This window comes from Pezoporus flaviventris, unplaced genomic scaffold (genome assembly GCF_033815535.1).
Source record: "Pezoporus flaviventris isolate CSIRO_AGI_PZ_B2104156 unplaced genomic scaffold, CSIRO_AGI_Pfla_v1 ptg000002l, whole genome shotgun sequence".
Taxonomy (NCBI): domain Eukaryota; kingdom Metazoa; phylum Chordata; class Aves; order Psittaciformes; family Psittacidae; genus Pezoporus; species Pezoporus flaviventris.
The window spans coordinates 90,063,762-90,085,880 of record NW_026892550.1 but is presented as its reverse complement, the minus strand read 5'-3'; the positions used below and the strand labels follow the sequence as shown (position 1 = coordinate 90,085,880).

At 41.8% G+C, this 22,119-nt stretch overlaps 1 long non-coding RNA gene across 1 annotated transcript in view; it reads right to left on the bottom strand.

Annotated features, from left to right (window-relative positions):
* LOC133275876 (uncharacterized) overlaps window positions 1-8,238 on the bottom strand; it is a 39,676-nt gene extending 31,438 nt beyond the window's left edge. Inside the window, exon 1 of the long non-coding RNA XR_009745716.1 lies at window positions 8,104-8,238. This is a non-coding gene — a long non-coding RNA (uncharacterized LOC133275876). The remainder of the gene's footprint in view (window positions 1-8,103) is intronic.
* Window positions 8,239-22,119: the final 13,881 nt, after the last annotated feature.

The following is a 22,119-nucleotide window of genomic DNA, read 5'->3' as shown; positions in this document are numbered from 1 at the left end:
AACATTGATGTCTTATGGCTTTAAAAGCTATCACCCTCTAAAAGCTTATAGGTAAAATATTAACCACATCATGTACCTTGTATATCAAAAAGAAATTCAATTTGACAAGCCTACTTAAAAATGCATAAAGCTTCTACTTACTTAGTGCCCACATAGACTAGAAACTCCTTCAGATTTTTGTGCAAGCATATATGAATTATTCAAGTAGATAAGGAAAATCTGATGTTCTGTGATGCTTCTCACAGGAAACATTAATATGAAAAATTCCTTTGCTTTCTCTGAGTCACTTACTTTTTGTTCTCTCTTTTTTGAGATTTTTGAGAACCACAAATCCTGCATTGTAAAGTATAAGCAGTCTCCAAAATGAACAAGCAATATGAAATGTCTTTGTAGTTTGAAATGCCACTGTTAGGTAAAGGAGTCTTGTTCCATATGCCAGTGCAAACAGCAATTAGTTCAAGTAGAAAAGATTAGACCAGGTGCAGGTTTTGAAGTGACTTTTGATGGGAGGAGGGAAAGGTCTCTCTTTTGTTAATTGTCTGTGGTAATTCATCAGGCATCTGAGGAATTTAGGGATATTCAACCTTTTGTGCTTAGCCAACAAAATGCAGCCTCTATGGCATCCGTGAACTGGTTGGAAATACAGGGCTTATTGATGGTTGTCAGTCTGCTGATGTGAAAGAACATGAGGAAGTAGCACGTTATACTTGTCTTCCACAGCACATCTATTTTGCATGGGCTTTGTTGGACAAGAAGAAAGGCAGAATGGGCCCCTCCAGTGCGGGAACCATGGGCAAGCACAGCTTGAGGGCCAGAGTCAGGAAGCAAGCACATGAGGTGGCTGCAGCGGTTTCCTCAAGCCTTGCAAAGCTGTAGGTGACTTTCATAAAATGACAAAGAAAGGGGGCTAGCACAACAAAGTCTGCCCTTAAGAAGAAAGATCCTCTCAGAACTTCAAAAACCTCCTTAAAAGATTGGATTAACTTCTTCTAATCCTTTGAATCATGGGTAGATATGAGTTCAAAGGACTAATGTAATTTTATTATTACATTTAATCAAATGTTTAAGTTAAGAAATAGGAACTGAGCTAAGGGCAACCTCCCATTATCAGCTTCCAGCATCTGAAAGCAGGAATGAATTAATTAAGTAAATGTAACAAGCTTAGGGGTATAACACAGAGCAGCAGCTGAGTCAGCTTGACCATCGGCCAGTTATTGGGGTGAGATGTGTGGCTCGAGCACTACCAGATGATTCAATTCACATATCTTGGCAGTAACAGATAAGCCAAAAGGGATGCCCAGAGGGAAATAGTGTCATGAATTGGCAAGGCAGAGAGTCATTCACCAGCTTAAACAAAATGTTGTCCTCAAGGAAGTTACACATTTAATCTATACTGTAGGGTAGGCTGCCCTACCCAGTGAAAGCAGATTTTGTAGGTTAGCTTCTCATTAAAGGAGAAATGAGTTTTACCAGGCCCAGGCACATGTTATGCAACTGGCTTACATCAGGCCATGCATTCTAACCTCTCATTTTCAGCAGTTTCAGCCCAGATACCAGTGCCAAATAAGAATCCATTGGTCAAGATAAGAGAGTTAAAAGAACAGAGTGTATATTCTTGCCCTTTTCCATAGCTTCTCATACGCAAAGACTTCGTCACAAGTGCAACAGTAATGTAAAATTTCTTTACAGTTTGCGCATTGACTTGTATTGTTAACCAGGAAAATGTAATGCATAATCAGCTCCACCATCATGACGTATGTCCAAATGACATATGACTAAAGAATTTTCTTTCTTTCTTACTGTAAATTAAATATGGATGAGACATGACTAAATTACAACAGGTTTCATTTATGCATAGTCAATTAAGTCAGTGCTGTTTAACAAAAGAAATTCCATTCTAACAGCGTGGGTTTCAGCACCAGCTTTTTTCCTTAGCTGACAGGTAGAGATCTTCAGAGGTGGACAACTAAGTACAGGAAGACAGAAATTATCTAAAAAATCAGAGTATGTTATGGCAGATTTTCAATTCAGTGGGAACCTAAGTGTTGCTGAAAGAAAAGTGCAATATAATTTGAATGACTCATTCCAGCAGCTAGGGATTTCTTCTGTTTGCTAGAAAATTAAAGCCGCAGAACATCTAAGGGGTAAAGAAAAGGAACGGATAAATCTGAGCCCTCTTCTGTTGCCACTTTCAACTACTCAAATCTGGGAAAAGCACAGAAATGTCACAAGTAACAACAACCTCAAACCAAACCAGCCACCCACTTAATATCCATGAAGAGAAGGCACTGTCCGGATGCTGAGTGGATGAAATCATGCTACCCAGGTCCAGCACAAGACCAAGAGCTAGAAATTTAGGAAACACATGAGAAGCATGATCCTCTGCTTCAAGCCCACGCCTGAAACGCAAACCCAAAATAAAACTGCTGGGTTTCCACTTTTGTATTCTTCCCCTGTTCCTTTTTGTTTGCATACATTTGTATGTGTGCACCTCATATGAACGTTAGTGCTCCTCCTGATTTCATCTTTTCTCCTATCTGGTTTCTGCAGAAAAACCAGGCCGTTGACTGCTTGCTCTCAAACACTGCCGTGGCAACATTTGTGATGTTAGGGACACAGGATTAAGAGTTCCTGGCATTGCTGAGCTAAGCGGAGAAGCCTGGCTGGGAAGGAGAAAACTCCCATCTAAACAGCTTTGACAATAGAAATGGGAATTTCAAGAGCAGCTAGTGAAGAACCCTCAGTAGTAAACTATCCAGAAACAACCAGAAATTCAGCATCAAAAAACAGTTGACTGAAGATAATACCAATACAATCACCATGGGAGTAAATAATTAAAATCAGTGGAGCAAAGCCAGTGTTGTGTCAGCACTAACTGTGGCATTAGAATCAAGATCATTTCACCATTTTACCAATGGAAGCAAAAGACAGTAGAGGAAAACATAGCATCTTTAATTAAATTATACAAAGATTTATTTCAGCAAATTATACAATGGTTATTATACAATCTCTACTTCTGCTCCACTGGTAAAAAGCTGAGTGCAATTTTACACCTATTATTCCCTTGGACTAAAAGTTCACAGTAGAAAAGACAATGGAGGAACTAAATGTATGCGTGCACTTAAAATAACCAGGTACGTCAGCTTATATGTGTGGGAGTACCATGCAAAACTGCAAGTGGTAACAAGGGACTTGACAGCCAAAGGCCGCTCCCACAGCTATCACTTTGGAAAAGGAACAGATATCAACAACCAAGCCCACAGCCCAGCCTTTTGGAGGCCTGGGACGGGACCCTCCGCAGCCCCGCAGAACAGCTTATCACAGCACTGGGGATGAGCACTGCTGCTCCCAGCCAGCTGCCAGACCTTCTTGGGTTGGTCGTGCAGCTGGAAAGGGGAAATTGGAGAGAATGAAAACAAAAATGGGGAAACAAATAGAGGGATGGAATGAGTGCGGAGGCCCAGAGCAAAAGTTGAGACTGGGTCATGTTTTATGTGAGGGTGGTTTGCAGCAGAATGAGCTGGTTCCTTCTCCAACACTGAAAAGAGGGAGCTGGGAACAAGATGCCTTGTTCCTCCTCTCCTGTCTGTGTGGCCTTGCTCCTTCTGGGAGTTGCTACTGTAATGGCTAACCTACCTATGTGTGTACACATTAGGACACCTTTAAATCAGAAAAGCTCTTTCTTCTTCCTAGACGGGAAGCCTCATGAGCCATGTGTTGGACAAGGATGGGATGTGATGAGCTAAAGGACCTCAAGCAATGTATTTCAATGGAAAACTAAATAAACTGAAGGAGAAACACCCCACCACACACCCATCATGATTTTGAGGATAAATTTAAGAAAGCCACCTGGGAGTCAGCACCATTTCAGCACTGTGCTGTGACTTAAGTCATGTCTACACCCAGCAGGGGAGTACTGAGGCAAAGAGCCCTGAGCTACCTATTTCCACAGCTTAATGCTATATAATTACTAACTGGCCTTGCTTCAGAACAGGGTGCAGCCCCACATAAACCCATCTATATTGCAGCTGGGACATGAGCCAGTACCTTCTGTGTCCCCATATCATGCCTTGGAGACATGTCAGAGGTTGCCCAGGGTTGTGTGTCCTGCTTTGTGGGATGCACCTGCCTGATGAAAGAGCTATGACACAACTGTTAAAAATCAGTGCTTTTGGAATTAAAACTGTTTCACCTAAATTCCAAGCAGACCAGCTCATATTATTTTTGGTATTGATGCTGTGATGACTTCTGATACATGATTTGAATTGCTAGTAGGATTTTTGTGCCTGTTTTGCATCCCAGAAACCCAGGGCTGTAAAACAGAAACTGCGATTCTAGCAGAGAACGTTTTCCTCAGTGTTTGTGCTGCGTCTTTCAGTGTCAGTGAACTGTGAAGAAGCCACAGTCCTGATCAGCAGTGATCCCTCTGCATTGTTTTCTGTGTTGTCTCTTTTGGTATTTTAAGCATCTGATGTATAGATGACAATTACCCATATTGCTGACATGCACCTATGTGTTGCTGTTGATTCTTCCCATTTTACTGCTACTTCTTCATATTTCTCTTAAAGCATGAAGGAATGGCAGTCATAAAAAGTTACTTTAACATTAACCTCCACTTTTCAACAGCCTACCTCCTTCTCATGTTTTGCTGGCTTTTCATTTCTGCCATTCCCAGCACAGCACTTTGCAGAAATGCAGTTGATACAAAGAACTGGCTGTACATTTAAATGGAAACAACAGCGTGGGGGGTCAGTGCAAGATGCTTGACCACAATTAACCCATCAACTCAGTGGAGTGAGGAGGGGGCTCTTTGGAAAGGGCAGCTGGGTTTCTCTTCAAGGATGTCGTTCCCTGAAATAGTAGGGTGTCTCAAGTACCTTCTGCCTTAGTAAGTATTGCCACATGGCATCAGTTATGTCAAATTTATTCTTGAAGTTGTGGTTGCAGAATAGGCTCCTACTCATATTCGTGTATTTTTTCAAGTGATTTTGACTTAGCCACTAATATTTTTACGGGAGTTCCCTGAATAACTTAATCTTGCTTTGTAATAAAGATATTCTCCCAAGTTACTGTGGAAATGTTTTGCACCTGCAACAGGCCATAAAAAAGTGTACAGGACAATCACATTGTGTCTTTGCAGATGAAACGAGCGAATTGTTGAGGTTCCAGCAGAATAAAATACCCATAAGGGGAAAAAATTAAATAGCTCTTAAATTCTTATAGCCAAAAGTGAGTGGGAAGGATTTTTAGTGGCCTTGAAATACACAGTGGTCAGAGGAAAAGAGTCCATTTTATCAGAAATGATTTTACTATTGACAGCTGTGCCCTCAAGCACCTTTCCATTCTGAGAGCAAAATGAGATCAAGCAAAAGGAGTTTTTAACTTAAGCTAAAATATTTGCTTGTTGTGTTTTGCATAATCTTTTCATTGCACCTAGTTCACTAAGTATAATTATCCTGCTTAAGAAATCATATGAAAAATGACAGGCAAGCTGCAAACACTCTGATATCATGTGCAGACTCATGTCCACATGTTCACACTCGTGCTCTCCCTTTTCCTCCTTTAATTATGTTATTTTTCTAGTAAGTAGCAGATTACCTGACATGTATGTCAATTAGTCATTCTTTTCCCACTGCAAATCTTACCATCTGTTCAAGATTTCTTATGATTCAATGGGAGTTTTCAACCAACTTCTTTATTCACTGGGTCAGACCCTCATACGTTCAAAAATGATATGATTATACCAAAGTTTAAATCCACATGGAGCCTTATAGAGGGAATACATTCTGATCCAGCTGGATACAGGAATTAGATCCAACTAAATCATATGTTTAAAGATGGAGACCTAAACTCTTGTTAATTCTGGATGTTCTGGTTCACTTATGCAGCCATTTTTGTCTTTCTGCTTTTATAGATACAACAAAAATGTATTTCTTGCAGTGCTTACCAGCTGTAAAGCACCATATACTACACAAAAGTGAGTAATCACCAGCCACACTTGTATATAGGAAAGCTGATGCCACGTGCAGCTGCTTGTTTTGCTCCTGGTCACACACTGTTCCCAGAAAAGCATTCAGGTGTTTTTAGTGCCAGATTAATTCCTGTAGCGCTCCTAGGATGAAGTCAAGTGCATGAAACCCCAAGGTTTAATGCAAGTGCAATTAACGTCAAAGAAACTAAAGCAGAGAGATACAAGGTCTGATCCTCAAAAATACTGATGGATAACTTTAAACTTTATTAATTTCATTACTAGATTAGTGCGCTCAGTCCCTTTAGGGATGGCAACTGTTGTGCAACTTGCTCAACTCTGTTAAAAATCCCCAACACTTAATTGTTCATGTTTAACAGTCTGATCTCTCTAATATTCTACGTCACGGTTTCTGGTGGTCTTCTTGGCCCTGGTAATTTCACACATAATAAAAGTTTAAAATAAAAGGTCAGCCTCACTAGATGTTTTGGATAAAATAAGTAAAATATTTGGCAATTCTTTCTCTTGTATAAGATTCTGAAAATGCATCACCAACACCAGAAATGATTGATGCTAATAAAGCCTGCCACCATTCCAGCTGACTAAAAATAGAGGTCTGTGACAGGCTAAGAATAAAAATATTCAGTCGGAAGTTTATAACTGTTAGTCACAGTTTGATCTCTTAAATCTATCTTCAGTGCAAGAAATGATTATACAAAAGCAAACCCAAGAATAAAGTTTTGGAGAGTTTTGAGGATATATTACAGACAGCTTCAGTAAGTATGTATTTCTGGTCTAGTAAAATCATTATACTAAATGCCCAACTCAGTAATTGCATTTTTGCAAGCATATAAAGAACATCATTCATTATATTTAGTCTACTTTTGAACTACACATGCTCTTCCAGAGGACTGACTTCCTGCATTTCAGCTGTCAGCCATCACAAGGCCAAACTAGCTCATCTGCAGTGAAGACCCATCAGGTCCTTGGCACCAAGCACTGCTGCTCCTGGGCCACACTACCTCCTGGTACAGACATAGTCAACTTTTCCTCAGCCTATCTCCAGTATAGCTGGACTTCTTGGCATGGTGTTTAAGAAGTCCCTGTTGATCCTATGCTATGTAAGAAAGCCAGGGCAAAATTTTAATTTCAATATCCCACCACAATCCCTCTGGTCCTGCAGGAAGAATCTCATTCTCCTGACTACCTAGAGAGGAGAGAGGGGAAGGCAGCCCCAGGGTGGATGGTGAGGGGAAGGATGTACTGCTGGTACTGCAGGGATGCAGGATAATACTAAAGGACTTGGAGCACAGAGGGTGCAGTGGGAGCTGCAGAGAAGGGAGATACTGTCTTTTTGGGCAGCCCCACAAACCCTGTATCTCTGGGGAAGCTGCCAAGGGACATGTGGCAGCAGCACAAATTGTTTAGGACTGCTTGTCCCCTGCCAGGGCAGATGGGGTCAGAGGAGAGGCTCTCCTTGCACATGTGACATACCTCATCTGGAAAACAGAGTCTCCATTCCTGTTCTCTTCTCTTCTGCTACCGACTATGCAATCAGCAGCATTTTTGTTTGCCAAAGCTTTGCTTTCCCCCATTCAGGATCAGGTCCCTCTGGGTTTTGTTCCCTACTTCTTTTGCCAATTGCAACAGCTTATTTTCTAGGGGATATTTTTTTATCCTACCATACTTCACAGATCTCACAACTTGATGAGATTCAAACTCCCTAGGACACAGTTAAAAGTTAACTGCGTCCTCCTTAGCTTTATCCTTTTCTACATTTTTTGTAGGAAGAAAATGTTCATTTTTTTTTCCCTAAATGAACGAGATCCCTTTAAAAACCTGTGGTTAGAAATTCCAGCATGAAATCTTGTGCAACAGTCAAGGAAGGGTGGAGATATAAATATCATAAAGTATAAATTCATCACCAAATCTGGAGCACATCCACAAATTTAAAAGCCGGTGGGACACTCAGAGTAGAGATAAACACAGATGGACAGCAACATTGCCAGAGAGAAGGATTAGACAGGACCCGCGAGTGACGTTAGGGAATGATCAGATCAAGGCAGTGCATTTTACTCCCACAAATGTCCTTGCTTCCCACCTCTTCCAGTAAGACGAGGCAAGAAATTTCTTACCCCCCACTAAGAATTCTTGCAGCAGAGACCTTTTAAGGGTGCAGCCAGTGTGTTCTGCCTGGGTCTGTGCTTCTGGCATGTCCATCTTTAGAAGATTGACCACTGAGTGACCTTCCTGTCCTCTTCCCACTTACTGTGTTGTCACTCATCTATAAGAGATGCCAAAACTTTCCCTCTGAACTGTGTCCTAATTCTCCTGACTACCCTGGTCTGCTCTATGTCTTCTTCTAAAGAAACCTGGGTCCTTGGACCACATGTGCATGTGCTTGCTCTTTGGTATAAGTTGCTCCTCTTCATGCAAGCAGACAGCACGCAAAAATTCAGTTCTTCCTCTAACGAGAAGGTTGCTGGTGGTGACTCTACGTGGATAGAGCCCTTCAGGAATTAGAGAAAAAGGGAGGATGATATTGCTCCATCTTCTTCCTTGCTTCTCCCTGGGGGCTTTGAACTCCCCGGGTGCATCAAAATGCAAAAAGAAAGCTTTAATTTCTGAGACAACCCATTCCCTCCACATTTCTCTTGCTTGCTCTCAGTATCTGTATAGTCAGACAACTACTGTCAACATGCCCACCACAAGCGTTCACTACCATATTAGTAGGGAATGATGCCTCCCACAGTCGACACCTAACACACCAGCAGTATGCTAGCTGATGTTCTCCACAGCTTAAACCTCTGCATTGGTCTAAGCTGTTCTCACTCTCATTTCTCTATGTAGCAGGCATTTGCAATGAATGTAGTAACCTAAACAGCACCCTGGATGAGTCACAGAAAAAAATTCAGCAGAAGGGTTTTGACATTGCAACACACTTCCCTATATTTAGGCACAAGGAAGGATGCTTCAAAAACTACAAGAACTCATGCAAGTTTGAAAATGAAACCTCTAGGGTAATTGTCAAAATTCTGCCTGAGCTACCTGGGAAAAGCAGACAGTGATCCTTTGAATAAGATCAGTCATAAGCAAGTGGTGAGGTGGTGAGCTTAACACAGCATATACTCATATACTTTGGATATACACACCTAAGAGAGATTTGTTACTCTGACACAAGGGGTAATGGGTTCAAACTTAAAAAGGGGAAGTTCAGGTCACACATAAGGAAGAAGTTCTTTACTGTGAGGGTAGTGAGGCACTGGAAGCTGCTGCCCAAAGAAGTGGTAAATGCTCCATCCCTGGCAGTGCTCAAGATGAGGCTGGAAGGAGCCTTGGGTGACATGGTCTAGTGTGAGGTGTCCCTGCCCATGGCAGGGGGGTTAGAACTAGATGATCTTAAGAACCTTTCCATCTCTGACTATTCTACGATTCTAAATCAGACTTGTTGCTGGAGTCCCCAACATTAGCTAGTAGTTTTTCACTTTTGGGTTATTTTTTTTAATGTACTATAGTTGCAGATGCAATGTAATATTGCAGCTGCTGGTTCCCATTCATTTCTGGGCATGGTTGATCCACGCTGTCCTGTGTGCCGAGACTGTTCTGGTGGCTGCATCCCTAAGGCCTGATTCCTGTTTAAACTGGGGCCCGATTCCTTTTTACACTCCTATAAAGCAGCACTGGAAAAAGGCCTTAGCAGAAAGAAGAACTGGGCCCTAAATAAACTGAGAACACCTATTTGTCAGGTAGCTAATCCAAGATGTTATAGCCGTTTATAAAAACTTGTTATTTTCCTGCAGTCATCCAGGAATGTTGTTAATAGCTCTCCGTCATGGTGCCAAAAGACACGTTTTGAAGGGATTCAGTGCCCAGTTCATTGCAAATCTGGTCTTTGTTTTTGCCTGTTCCCCAGCCAGCAGCTATGAACAAAACGGACTTTGAAGCCTGCAGCATTATTAATCTGAGACTTGTTACAGTAAGAGAGAGAGAAGGAAATAAATCCCTTCTTCTAGCACTACTAATTCAGTGTAATGGCCCAAGAATGACAAGCTAAACATTACTCTAAAATTATCAGGCTTCATTTCTCATGACGGATGGCAAGCAGCAGATTGCACTTTATCTTTTTAAGCTGACCTGACTGCAAACAAGGAATGCACAGAATGCCCAGGCCCTCTGCTCCCTCTGTGTAGCAAAAACTCTGTATCATGATGCAATATTTAGCACTTTGTTCTTCTAGTGCTTGGGACAAATTTACATTCAGAGCAAGCTGGTTCCCTGGGAAAAGAAATGAAATACAATCTGAAGCCATTTCCCTTTGCAGACCTGTGCAGCATACGCCTGTGTTGTTTCTGGAGGAGAATGCAGGGCTTGGTTAGGAGGAAGCACTTCAAAAACATATATCATCAACATATCTCTTGACCTAAGCTTTGATCAGCTTCTTTTACTGTCTGGCAGAACAGTTGGTAACCACTAAAACATTTGGAATGATGTCATGGGTACAGACAGGATTGGCCTCAGTGTAAGACAGTCAAATGCCTTTACAATGAAGACACTCCTCTGACTGTCAAAAGCATATCAGGTTAATGACAAGCCAACACTTTATAGGTGCCTAAAGACTTTGCAAGTGGTCAAAATCACCAGAGATAACAGTGTATTTTAATTTCTCTTGAACAACTTCCTTTTATCATCATGCTCACAATTTCATTCTAAATTTTCATATTTTTACTGGGTATTTTCCCCATTTATTTCCCTCCTGATAGAAAAACTGTCTAAATAAAACTCTCCTTCTGTATTTTCTCATTATCCTTACCAGTCTATACTTCAGCTCCTAGAGAAGGAAAAGAAGCAGCAAACTGAGTTACGCATGGAAACATCATAGCTAGTCCAGTTTTGAAAACTGAAGACTGGAATACTGTTCAATCAGAATTAAAATTAATTGAGTTCATGAAAGGCTTGAAAAGTGAAGTTTATCTTTTTAAAGAATGTTCATGCCAGTTGCTAGTCTCTGTAGAAGCTGTAGTGTATTGATCAGAGGAAGTTCAGAACCAGTCCAAATATTCAAAAGCATAGAGATACATATCTGAGAGAAGTAAATAAAAATACTTTATTATGTTAGATGCTGATAAATTGCTATTTTAGAACAAAAACCTCACATCTTAATTTAGTTCTCCTTTATTTGTGCATCATTCCTTTAATAAGTCTTTCCCCACCTACACTGTAAACTTGGGCTGGATATATTGGAAAGCATCAACTGCAAATGAAACTGCAGCAAAACAGGGAGCACAGGAGAGCCTGTCCTAGGAGCGCAGTGCCTTTACTCTGAAGCTGCAGCTGTCCCAGGTTGGTCCCATCAATCTTGATGCATAAGGGAGGTATTGCTGGAGTCATAACTCTCTGTGGCTGTATTTTTGGTAGGTGGTGAGCGTGCACTACACTGCCCAAAGACCCGGGCCCCTAAACACCTAGACTGAGGACCTGGAACACTGAGGAGGAGTACTACACTTCTCTTCAAACCCACAAGCCTAGATTGCACAATCAGCCCAACTTGTGCCAACTGCCTCACTTTTCTTTGTTAGGCAAGGACCAAAGCTTTGCTTTCCCCATTCAAGGTCGTTTCCCTTGACTTGTGGCATCCACCCTGCCAGTCGGTTTTCTCTTAGGAAGCTGGGAGAAGCCCAGCAGCCTACTGCATCTATGGAAAGATGCAAACTGCTTTTTGTAGCCCATTGATTTGGAAAATGTAGTGACTATCTTACCTAACCAGCAAAACAGACTTGTCCCTAGTTGCATTGTTTCTAAAGAGGATACCTGAGTTCATGTAGCATCCCAATACTGTAGTCCTGCATTACTGGTATTTCTCAGCAGGACCCAGGGTAAAGCTCCTATCACTTGCCAAGGCTGTCATCATGTCCACAAAAATAAGCAAACATCCACATTACTGTTTTTCTCCTGCCATGCCCTCAAATATTTTCTCCCATTTCAAAGGGAGAGTACAGGGACAGGGTTGCAACATCCAAGCTCTGGGTGGGAAAATTTGCCCATCATCCCACATTTCCAAATTTCTTTGATGCTTCTTAAGGGTTAAGTTCCTTTTCTATAAGCAAAGCATATGTATTTTCTTAGTTCATGCATTTAATCCAAGTATTATGCAGAATTTATTCACCTGTTTCATAAAACACTGTATCTCTTTGTGCTGCACAAAGATTTTAATGAGAAAGAGCAGAAATATGGGGTAGAAAAATGGCACTGCAGTCTCTGCTGTGTTTGTCAGTAATGTTTTGTTACTACAAGAATGCTTGGGGTTATATTTTTTCTGTGCTGAACTGATAGATTGGGTTTTAATCTTTTGTAAGACCGGTCGTTTAGATCCCATTTGGAAGGCTGTGGAGAGAATTTTCTTCTCATAAAAAGTAAAAAAATCCAGTTCTTCTGTAAATATCTGCTGTCATATTTATCCTTTTGGAATTAAATTCCTTTTAATTCCAGAGGAATTGCTACCAGAGGAAGCAAGAGTTGCAAAAATTGTTTAAATAGGTGCTATTTGTGAATTTGAATAGTTTCAGATTTTTTTGTTTGGAGGCTTAAGCAGTTTCATAATTTCTGGTGCTGTTTTGTGAGTGTTTTTATACGGAAATAGACAAAAGCATGCTGAAACTACGCATAAGCAGTAGAGAAGGGGGAGGAGGACAGTTGTTTTAACAAGGGCTGGAGATCAGAATGGGAGGATAAATCTGTGAAGATAAATGAATTACACATATGTGAGTTGCAAAAGGAGGAGGGAGTCACTCTGCACATTTGGAAATGATAAGAAATACCAGGCTGTCCTGTGATCTCACAGTCCGGAGCTGTAAATCCAGGGAGAAAAAGAAGATCAGTAAACCACATCTTGGATTAGGATATGAGCCTTCAATGAACATGACAAGGTAGACGTCTTTACTACAGGATAGGGGTGGCTCATCAGGCACGGCGTCATAGACGCCTTCATATTTTTACTGCTACTTAATATCTACTTATAGGAGCACTTAAAGATAAATCACTTAAAGATTAATCACTCACACAGGAAAAAAAAAGACAAAGAAAGAAGCAGAAACAAAGAAAACAGCAAAATGAGAGAAATTACATTTGCTAAGTAATAGATTAGACTCTACCCTAATGCACTCCACTCCTTATCACTGCATTCAGTGCGATCCCCTGAGCTGCATCCCTTCAACCCCAACACTGCTTCTCTCTTTCCTATCACCCCCTGTCTCCATGTATCAGTGACACGTACCAAAGGAGAGAAGGGTAAAATAACCTGCCTTTCCAAATCCATATGGACACTGCAGCCAAGGGTGGCAGCTATGGGCACAACCTGATCTGTGGTCTCCTCTCTTCCCAAAACACTCTTGCCATCACAGTGAAGGTAGTCACCTGGACACTGAGCAGTGGGGTGCCAGACCTTCTGCAGTGCACCAAGGATGATGCGCTCTTAAAGATAAAGCTTCTGGGGCTCAAAGACCTCAGTGTTAATATACCTTAATTATCCCTTCAAACTACATGAAAGGGAAAGAAAGCTGACCACACTGAGGTTCCAGTAAGTTTGTGAAATTTTCCTCCAGCACCATTTTGGGGTATATTTCTGCTCTCAGCAAGTGTCCTGGTAACCCTGTGCAAACACATGCAGATAAACACCCCTGCTTTGCATGGTTTGCCTGAGCCAGGTTGGCAAGAGACACTGTACTCACTGCTTTGAAAATCTGGCTGCAATGGTATAACCATGTCACAAGACTGGTCCCCAGGGACTTCCCAGCATTAGCTCCTCTGTCTGAGAGACATTTCTTTGTCTTAGCTTAGTTGTCCTGCCCAGCATCATCTTCCCCTCCACCAACTCCTTAAAAGCAGACTGTTGTTTGAAGAATGACTTCAGCCTCACGAGATCAGAAGCTCTGGGTAGTCGTACACAGTGATGCAAAGACTCTGAGGTAAATGATGACACAACGAGCAGGGAAATGGTAAATCAGATACATGTGGCTTTCCTGAGGGTGTTTTTTGTGTTTGCTGCCTTGTTAAGAAGAAGTCCGTCCCAAAAGTCACCAAGGGAAGTAAAAGTGGGATCATGCTACTCCTCATTCATAAGCTCTGTTTTCACATAGTTTTGATTCACTCCACATTTCATTTTTTGTGGCACACAGGATAGCAACTGCCAATAAAACCCGTGAGTTTATTGTTTTATTACGAGGAGCAGTGCTTGAGTTGGCCATTTACTGCTTAAGTCTGTTGTTCCCAAGCTGTAGCCGATAACAACTTACAGGCAGAAGCTCTGGGTGTTCATTTGTCTCCAGCTTCCAACACTTGCATATTTTATTATAATTTGGTTATCTGAACAGGGCTGTTTCATCTCTCCCTGTTGTACAGCCACAAATCTGCTTCCTCCAAGCTCCTAAGTTACAGCAAACTCCTGATTCAGTCTACAGTTCCTTTGAGCTCTGAGTACCAAATGCTGCAGATTAAAAAGATTAAAACCAGAGATGAAACCTGATTGTTGTTCCATGCATATGCTTTAAATTGGTTGTTCTGTTTATTTTAGAGACCTCAACTTGTGCAATGAAAGAGCAAGCCTCTATTCTGCAGAATTAATCTTGCTGCACTGGGCTTTACGCTCTGCTTTTATTTACCTTTCTTTTTTAGAGCATCACTGAGATCTTGCCTTCATGGAAAAATCAACATGACTAACAATTAGCACATGCCATTAAATTAAGTGCTATACGTTAAATCCTGTAAGTTATGACCAGTGGTGTTTTAGCTGTGGCTGACTGGTTCAGGGTCCCACTTGTTTAAGGACCACTCGTCAGCGTACAATATTCCCTTGTTAGAGGGTACTTGTAGGCAAGCACCATTCCCATGCTGACAGTCCTTTCATGTCTTACCATTGTGTGCCCAGCACCAATAGATACACTCTCCCATGCTCTATGGGGCAAGAATCAATAGCATGATTCAGTTCTTCTAGGATTTATACAGAGAGAGTGAGCCCCAGAGGTGTAATGAAAGGCCATGTAATGAAAGGGAGGGGACACCTCACTGTGTGGCCTAAGTTGGCACTCAAGATGGATGAGATGGAAAGGAAAAACTCAAGTGTGGGCAACACAGTTAACACTGACAGGGACCCAGGGACATATTTGCCACTTATGTCAGCCTTATTTCCTTGCTCATATACCCCTTCCATGAATCAGGGAAATGAGGTAAGTCCTGCCAAGAACCAAAATAAAGCCTTAGTGTCATTTAATTTGACTTGAACGATCTGTAAGTCTTGACCAGCTTTCTGCAGGGAGATGTATCCCCATCACTTGTTTCTTTGGGGAGCCAAAATACTAGCTTAACACTACAACTATTTGTGCTGTGATCCATGAATGTCACGAATGGCCCAAAATTGCTTCTAAAGTGTCTTTAGAAGATAGGCAAGGAAAGCAAGCCTCACATTTTGATGTAAAGACAGCAACTTCAATGTCAGGGATGAACAGGTACTCATGACTCAAAAGAACAGGGGCTTTACCCCATGCGACCTGAGTACCCAACATACGGCCTGAAGCTTCCTTTCCCACAGAGCACCAAGCTGCCTCTTACCACCAATCCACCACAGAGGTCAATACTTTGCATTCAGGTACCATGCCTGCATGACTTTTTAAGGAGCTGTGTAATGCCATCCCCTTTAGGAGCACAAGGACATTTGAATGGGTTTGACTGCAGAAACAGAGAAACAGTCCCTAACTCAGTAAGATTTGCTTAGCTAAATCACACAGAAGGTGATTTGCAGTTGCTTGAAGAAAAAGGCAGTGTAAATTGATGTATTTAAAAGGCTTAGGACAGAAGTATCTTCTATTTGTATTATTATAAGTGGTGTGAGAAGTTTCATAAAGCAAAATACTACCTTTTAATTTTTAAAGTGAGTGGAAAATGCAAGCTTGTGGCAAACTGCAGTAGTCCTCCTGAGTCTGGGTAATGTATTGGGATTTGACATCCAGTTACATCTCAGGGCATTCCGGGAACAGAGATAATGTTTCTGGTGCCAGGCCAGGTTAAATGCATCTGACAAGATAGACCCTGCAGAAGCTCAGCTGGACAGATGAACAAACTTGATGTTATCCTATTTTTGGATGTCAGACAGAGCTTATTCTGTTCTTACAAAGCAAGGACATAACAGAGTTGAAGAGGAATTGGTTTACCGCAACAATGATATTCATGGCTTGTAACGCCCTTCCAATTACAAGAAGCAGACAATTGTTCATCATAAATGTTAGAGAGAGAAAGACGAAAGAAGAGAAAAAACAGCTTGCCATGATCAGGAATAAAAAGGCTGAATGTGAAACTGCACACTCACATAGGTTGATGCAAATCTGGCATGTCTCTGCTGTAACCAGCAGGGTTAGCCTGTACTTGCACCCATCTACACAACAGCTGAATCCAACCTCAAAAAGTCTCCCCCTGTAATTGTGGCAAATACCACTTCACAAAACCCTCTCTTTTGTTCTCCCAAAAACACTGGGCTCTCCCTTTTTCCAAACAAATCTCTGCTTAAAAGTCATAACAATGAAAGTTTATACCCTTTCCTCTATGTCTGCCACACAGTTTATTTGCCTAGGGACTTCCTAGGAGAAAAATTAGCAAAGAGGCAGATTCCAGCTATATCAAGGAGCCTCTGACTTCTATTTGCATCTTGCTGAAGGCCATGTTTGTTCTAGGATTGAGTGATGGCTCACCCTGATTTTGTCCTGCTATTACTTTCAGAGGAATTGCATTAGTGTAAAACTGAAATAGCACAATTGTGAGTCAGGCTCTTTAGCCTGGGCTTTCTAGAAGGCAGGGGCCTGAGGGACCTGAAGTTGGATTAAGTATAAAGAAGGCCCAAAACCGATGTGTTTTGAGGCTTCTTCAACCCAATGCTATGTACAAATGGGGGAATAAACCCGCAAAACCCTGAGGTTTTAGTAAGCCTTTGTGGGCCTTTTTGTGAAAGTGGCTTTCTAGACATGTCCAAGTGGCAACCAGTAAGACTTGCTTTATATGGTTGTTCAGTCAGCCTTAGCAGATAAAACTGATATTCCTCATTTCTCATTTGGGTGTTTCTGTCTGAGACATGCGGAGTATGTTATGGTAGGGAGTGAGCCACCTTCAAAACACAGAATAGAAAAACCTCAGAGAGCTTCCATCTGCCCCAGAGTCATGTGTGACCATAGCTGTGTTATGAAATAGCAGTAATAATATCTTCCTATTGCAGCTTACCACAAAGCTTTGTGACGGCTGAAAAACACATGTGGGGACTGATGGAGGTGCATCCAAAAGAGAGCAGAGACAAAGGGCAGTGAGCTGCCTGTTACCCAGAAACTGCAGCTACTTTTTAGCACCCATAGTAAAAAGACTACTCCATTCCAAGGAGAAAAAAAACCCTACCATATTAATCACCACCACTGATTAGATGAACAACAGTGATTTCATTTGTTTAACATTTTTATTTTACATGAAGCTACACCAACAAAACCACTACTTTTCATCATATCCATAAGTTTTTCTGATAAGGAAACTCTAAAGGCACATGGGACGCTTATCTTTCCCATACTGCAGCACCTGAGACAACACCAAAGCAAAGGAACCTTTGTATTTTCCCTGCCCATGAGAGGGGGCTTGGAACTAGATGATTTTAAGATCCTTTCCAACCCTACCTATTCTATGATTTGCCCAGCATCCCAAATCCTCCCTGCAGCACCACCTGGAAAAAGGTGGAATTGTGAGCACTCAATCTCAAGCAGGTACCTATTAGTACAAGACAGCAGCTGCAATGCTGCACTAATCTGTGCAGGGTCTCAGAGAAATAAATCTCACTATTTAAACTCACCACAGTCAGAGGCACTGTGAGATGCAGTACAGTAATGTATCAGTAAGGCAATGGCTGCTACTAAGATATGTTCCTGATGTATGAGTGGCCTTTCTCTGATTAGCGTGAAAATATGGTCAAACCTTTGTAAAAAAATCTTTTTTTCTTAGCTGGTTGATAAGAAAGATGGTATTTTCAGTCCAAGACAAAGCCATGAATCAGAAGCCATGAATCAAATGACTAACCACAAGAGATAAATTGGGTATGATCTTCACTAGCTCAGCCATGCCAAAGAACTTCGCTTAATAACACTGGCTGACACTGGCACCATCCCAGTGGTTCCCAGCACTTCCTTATTAATGCGAGTGTTTTCGATTCAGCACTTCCACAGTTTCATAAACATCGAGGCTGACATCATCTAAGCTGCAAAAAGCATTTATAAGCATTAAAGCTCAATGGCAAAGCTAACCTGAGGCTTGAGCTAAGCCTTGATTTATGCACTGAAGGCTTCTACAAACCAGGCTATGGGACGCCTCCAGCACAAAACTTAATTACTCGTTTACTTCTTCGTCTGTAACAGACCAAGTTAAAGCCCTGGAACAAAATCTTCAAGCTCCAGGTTCAAGTTGTCCAGTTTTGGTTGATTTCCAGTCATTCTGCAATGGAGGTAGCATAATTCAGTCACCATACTGAAGGTGCATGGAGACGTTTAGAATAACGGCAGCTTTCACAAAGCAACTCCTCCAGGCTGCTAAAATAGCTACGTCTCAAGGCAATCTCTGCTACCAGTCCTGAATGTTCTGGGATATGAGACAAGATGGATTTCACAGTAACATCACTTCTGCTACAAAAAGACACCATCTACTATGCCCAGAGCATTAAACCAGCATTCGTTCGAGAGCAATGCCAGATTTGCCCTTTCCCCTGCAATAACTGCAAAGGGAAAACAGTGCCTCAAGATTAACTGTCTAGGTCATCTGTGGCTACCTCCCTGCTCCAGGTCCCTGTGCTACAGTGAGCTCAGTTCAGTGGCTGGAATCTAGTGCAAACTGAAAACTCCACCCAGCTCTTCCAATGAGTGAAAATGGCCCTGCAGTTAAGAAATCTGATCTTATGGCTTTTTCTTATGAATGCAACTTCTTCACTGAAGACTCAAAAAAGTCCATTTAACTCAACTTGCCAAGTTTGACTCAGCGGTTTTATTACTACATCCCTTATCAGCCCAAGAAAGAAAAAATGTTTTGTGAGAAGAATAACATTTTGACATAGATTTAAAAAGAAGTATTCATAAGATACGTGTGGTACTGACAAATCAGTATAAATAGACTGGTACCAGTAAATTCAGTAGAACAAGGATAAGCAAGAATAATGCATTTGGGAATAGTACCGAGAGTCTGGCGAAGGACTAAAGGGAGCCGGGGGGGAAGGGAAAGACAAGATCAAAATGAAAGAGCTGATGCAACCCCTATTGCAGATATTTGCTGGTAAACACCTCTGTATGATGTCAAATTTTCCAGCACAACACTTTTATTCTTTGCTACAGGCAAGGTAGAGCAGTGGTCTTAACACTTTGAATACCTTTGAACATCTTTGGTGTTATTCTTCAATACACAGCATGAAAAGAATAGTCTTTCAGCCTATTCCTCTTGCAGCCTGTTCCTATTGCAGCCTTAATGGTTGCAGTGTGAAACCTGAAAGTGTGACCTATGTGAAAAGTCTCAGAAGTCTCAAACTTTACATCACTGCATAGGATGGTTTGAGTTGCTTTGAGAGACTCACAAAAGTTGCCACTTCAAATTTCTGGCAATAGGCTTTCTTTCTCCACTGTCCTAATCCAGCTTTAATGCATTGAGAGATGCCACACTGATATAAAAAATGCTGTAATGCTGGTGCTCACTCACCAGCACAGTCAGCTCAGGCTAGTGCCTTAACTTTGGGCTGACCTGGTGTAAATCAGTGGATCAAAGCTGGGAGTATGCACCACAGGTCTGACCTGGCACATATGTTCTGAACACCTGACCATCAATGGAAAAGCTATGGTACCCTCAAGCTGTTTCTTCTCTACATTTTGTATCACCTTCTGCAGCGCTGTCTCCCACAGTGAATCTACAGAGAGGTTCCTAAAACTAGCACCTTGAAATAGAAAGTGCAGGTTTCCCCACGTCTGAACCAAGTGGTGCACAAACGGAGATACAGGACCAGATTTGCTTTGTGTTACATAAAAGAAACCTGCCCAGCATATTCTGATCTGTCCTTCAGTAAGTGAACTGGTACAAGGCAGAGTAGATGGAGGTGGGGAAAGTGGACTGGGCTGAGCTAATAGGAGCCCTGCTTCCACAGCACGCCTGAAGGGGATGAATGAAAGAATATACCTCAACCTAAGAATGAGCAGCTAGTCCAAAAAGTCTTCATCTATTAAGGAGAGGAGACTGCTGATGAATGACAAAGGAATGCATAATCAGTTTTTTTCAGGTTCGACTTCATCAATCTTTCTGCTGCAAGCTCTGTCTCTCAGATGCAATACGTAGGGCTGGCCATGAAACAAGAATTTTGTTTCACAATGCAGAAGGAAGAAAAAGAGGGGTTTTGAAGTTTTTCAAATCTGTTTTCATTACACATCAGAATAAAATCATTGTATTTCCAAAACCTTTACATGTAAGGCCCAGAGAAGAAACAGGAGAGGAAGCCAAGCAGCAGATAAGCTAGTACCTCGGTGATTCCCCCCCAGAGGGGAAAGCCTGGCTCCGAGCTCCCATGCGCTCTCAGACAGGAGAGGAACAGCAACTTGGACTCCCACACCAGAAGGCCAGGGACAGCCAGGTTTTCTCACCCCCACACTCCTTTACTTAATTCTCTCACCATCTGCCCCCATCTCCTTGGAACCTCTCCACTCCATGTAAATAATTACATATGAACTGAGCTAGAGAGAATGAGAGTATGCAGTCCAGTGGTTACGAAGTTCCCTGGAGATAAAAGGGAGCTGCAGATTCAAGTTCTTTCTCTGTCTGATTTGAAGCTGACTTCAATTAAGTATTCATTGGAAGAAAGCAAAACAGCCGGTATAGCTTGATGGTCAGGGAACCACTCCAAATCAGAGCAACGGCTTGAACCTGGGGACCCACTTCCGGGGAAGCCTCCTAACCACTGGCAAATCCATCAGCTCTCACACTTGAAGCAGGAGTGAGAAGAAGGCTGAAGCACTCAGACAGTTCTTGGGGGAGCTGCCTCTTCTGGGGGTTTCACTCCGAAAGGAAACTCATATGAGGGCACACATCCAGCCAGTGTGCTAGAATCATCATGTGAACTCATGTGCAAGCATGCCTGTTCCCTCAGCCCCATCATGCAGGCCCCCACACAGACTGTCTCCCACGAGGATTTGAGGAAGCTGAGAAGTTGACATCAGGCATCTCCAGCGTAGGACTCATTTTCTCCTTTCCCACAATTCCCCTACTGACCAAGAAAGGTTTTCTGCTGATATTAGTTGAAACAGATACATTCTCTCAACAAGTTCCAGAGAAGCATCATTTCCAGGTGCAAAAATTGGTCTTGGATTGTATGGGATGGATCCAATGCTAGTAAAGAATAGTAAAATTATCAATCATAATGGAAATGTAGAAGTACTTGACAAATGTTTCTCTTTCAGATTCAGAAGGAAGCAGAATGATATATTCAGGTTCTAACTTGATACTTACTATTCCGCTGGCAATTAGAGATGATGTTAAACAGCAGTCATTAGTAACAACATTTCTAAACCTGCAGGACTCGATTACAGTCCTGGTGAGGATTGCCAGCTTGGCTGACAGAAGTAGCTGCAAAAAGGAAAAATATTTAGGTGTTTTAAGGTGTTTGACTCTCTCCCATGTAACAATCCATTACTGTTAAATGGCTTAAAAGCTGTCTCATGAATGCATTTCTGAAAGTAATTTTAGCAGAATCACTGTCATTCAAGGAGGCGTTCCATCTGGAGTCTATGGGGGCTCTATTCTTGGTGTCAGCTACTCCTGTCAATGACATCCATACCAACACCGTAGACAAAACCAAAACCATTGTGGCAGAAGTCTGAGAAAACACAAAATGCATATAGGATGATAAAAGTGATATGGGGAACAAGTTTGTTTAAATAATTAATTTCTTGTCATTTGCATTACTTGCATTTTCAGAACCAAAAATGAATGATGTGTCTTGCAACAAAGGCTTTATGTCACCCTTTAAGCTATGAACCAGCAGTTCAGATATAATTAACTCTGAAAAAAACTTCATGGTCACATTAGATAATCAGCTGAACATGACCCTCCAGAGCAATTCT